The following is a 3002-nucleotide window of genomic DNA, read 5'->3' as shown; positions in this document are numbered from 1 at the left end:
AGTGATTTTAGTTAGTTTGTTTGTTTGTGGAATTTCGCACAAAATCACTAGAGGTCTATCGGCGCGAGCCGTCCTTAATTTTAAAGTGATAGCTAATCAGCATTACCCACCGCCAACTCTTGCGATACTCTTTTACCAACGAATAGTGGGACTGACCATAAAAATTATAACGCTCCAATGGCTGAAAGGGCTAGCATGTTCGGTGACAGGATTCGAGCCCGCGACCCGTCGAGTGCACTAACCACCAGGACATGCCAGGCCGAGTGATTTTATTTCAGTTCATTCAAGAAGCACTTGGACTCGCTCCAAGCTCAGTTGTGAACGTTATGCTGGTGAAATTTGGTCTAATTAGCACACAACAATTTCAAGTTCGTTAAAGACCAGACTGTTTAAATGTGTTCTAAGGTGATTTTAGTCGCGAGTTTCAGACACCAGAGCCACATGAGTTCAATTACTGTTATAACTGTAATGTATGCAACATATAATTTAGAATCACAACTATATGAAGAAATATATTTTTTATTTTGTTTTTCGCTTTTCAGCGTAATTTATGACTGCTTGTAATATCTATGAAAATCATGTAATATTTTTAAGTAATATATATATTCACGTTCAAATATTATATAAACATCAAGAATGCTTCTCAAAACAGCCTACAAAGTTAGGCAGTACAAACAATGGTTATAAAGAAGTGAACACGACACATGTAATTAACCGAGAAGCATACAGCGTCCAGTTTTTCATATGAACACAGATACATCCATATATCATGAATGCGGTATGGAATCCGAGTTGATCCGTATTATCACCATACTCAACTGTTGTTACACATACTTACTTGCTAGCCGTAAGTAAGCCTTTCAGGAGGTCACAAGTTAGACCCCGAGTCCTCAGAGCGGACGAAAGTTTGCTCGTTTATTGTACATATTCACGAGCACGTTATTGCAATACTGGTATAGCACTAAAGATGGTTATGGTATAGCACTAAAGATGGTTATGGTATAGCACTAAAGATGGTTATGGTGTAGGACTAAAGATGGTTATGGTGTAGCACTAAAGATGGTTATGGTGTAGGACTAAAGATGGTTATGGTATAGCACTAAAGGTGGTACTGGTATAGCACTAAAGATGGTTATGGTGTAGGACTAAAGATGGTTACAATGCACATTCCCTTAAGAATCGCGGGGTTTAAAAAAACAATTTTGGTAAATATTTTTGGACTCTATATCAACATAGATTTCCTTTCGTCTCTACCCTTTGTGTGTGTGTGTGTGTACCAGTAGTCGAGTTGAAATTAAGATACAATTTATCTCTATAACAGTAAAATTTGTTAATTTTTGGTAGTTGTAGTGACTTATATACAACAATAAAAACTCTACCAAATAAAATCGATATAAGAATGCAAATGTATGATAATAAAACAAACTTCTCCTAAACATAATTCAAACTTCGATAATATCATAATATAAACAAGCTGACATATATATATATATATGTGAAATTATAAGAACAAGACCATGAGACATGTAAACAAGCGTTCTATATAAATATATGTGTTGTCATATAAACAAACATTCTATGACACATCAAACAATGCCAACGGTTATACCATAACCAAGTTGATAATGTAAATATAGAAGCTAATATTTACTTTCTGTATTTACAATAATGTAAAAGTGATAAGATTTATATCGTAATCTCAAAAATCATGTTGTAAGTAACAGAGTAATAATGTAAGTAATCACTAAGAATTATCTTACGTTATAATTTGTTGTCTGAAGTATTTGAGTTTACTTTCTGACCAGTCTTTAAAAAAAATAAAACAATAAAACAATATTTTAATTAATTAGCAGATGTATAAGAACAACCAGCAGTTTATTCCACTTTTAAACATGCAGGTTGAAATTAACATTACTTGATACTAAGTAATTTAGACGAAAATTCCTCCAAAACGCTGAAGCCTTGCTCTAGCTTAAAAAGAGGGTATGAATTGTGAATAGTTTGTCTCCACTACAGAAATAAATACACAGTTTTACATTTGGCAGTGATCGCTCTAATGTTAATTATTTTCAGCAATATACAGAGGAAAAATCTACATGTCACTGCTAACTACATAACTGATTCAGTTAGATTAATAATCTGTTTACAACTGATCCAGTCAGATTAATGATATGTTTACAAATGATCCAGTTACATTAATAGTCTGTATAATAATATATCATGTTGAACGACACTAAGTAAGACGATTACAACATCTAGCACCTGCTTATGTGTCATGTTGATAGCCCATCATTTTGTAATCGTATGAAAATCAATATATTTATATATTTTTGTAGTGGCAGAAAGTATAATGAATGGAGTTAAGAGAGACGTGAAAGTGATAACAAGTGAGAATATGATAAACTGTTTGTTGAATAAACTACATAAAAGGTGTATTCAATTGGACGCATGTAGAACGCGAGCCTGTGGGTAAATACGAATATGTTTCTTATCACTTTTACTAAGGCTCCTGGTCTCTATCGTACTTACCCCGGTGGGTGAGCAGTAGCTTAACAGACTTACAACACTAAAATCCAGGGTTCAATTCCTCGCGGTGTATAGGGCGCAGCTAGCCTATACTGTAGCTTTACGCTAAAACAAACTAACTTTATTGTAAGGTTAATCTGGCGAGTAAATGGGGAAATATTTTATATCACATTTATTGATCCTGTTAATCTGCATTGCAAAGTTAATTGAACAAAATATTACCAGAAAGTATCTGTAGAATATGGAATTATTCTATTCCTTCTCCAAAGAATAGAATTATCTTATTCCTAGTGTCTTGTTTATGAAAGTGTCAAAGTGATTAAAGCCACAATTATAAGCAGTATATGTTTATTTATGTATTGGGGACCAACAACAAATGTCACTTCTTTTGTAACGTTGTTTTCAAAGTCGTTTGAGCTTACTAAAAATGTGACGTATAGAATGTTTATTGGTGTAGTGCCTAAGGTCCCGCCTAT

Source organism: Limulus polyphemus, unplaced genomic scaffold (genome assembly GCF_000517525.1).
Source record: "Limulus polyphemus unplaced genomic scaffold, Limulus_polyphemus-2.1.2 Scaffold2122, whole genome shotgun sequence".
Taxonomy (NCBI): Eukaryota; Metazoa; Arthropoda; class Merostomata; order Xiphosura; family Limulidae; genus Limulus; species Limulus polyphemus.
This window is presented reverse-complemented; position numbering follows the sequence as displayed.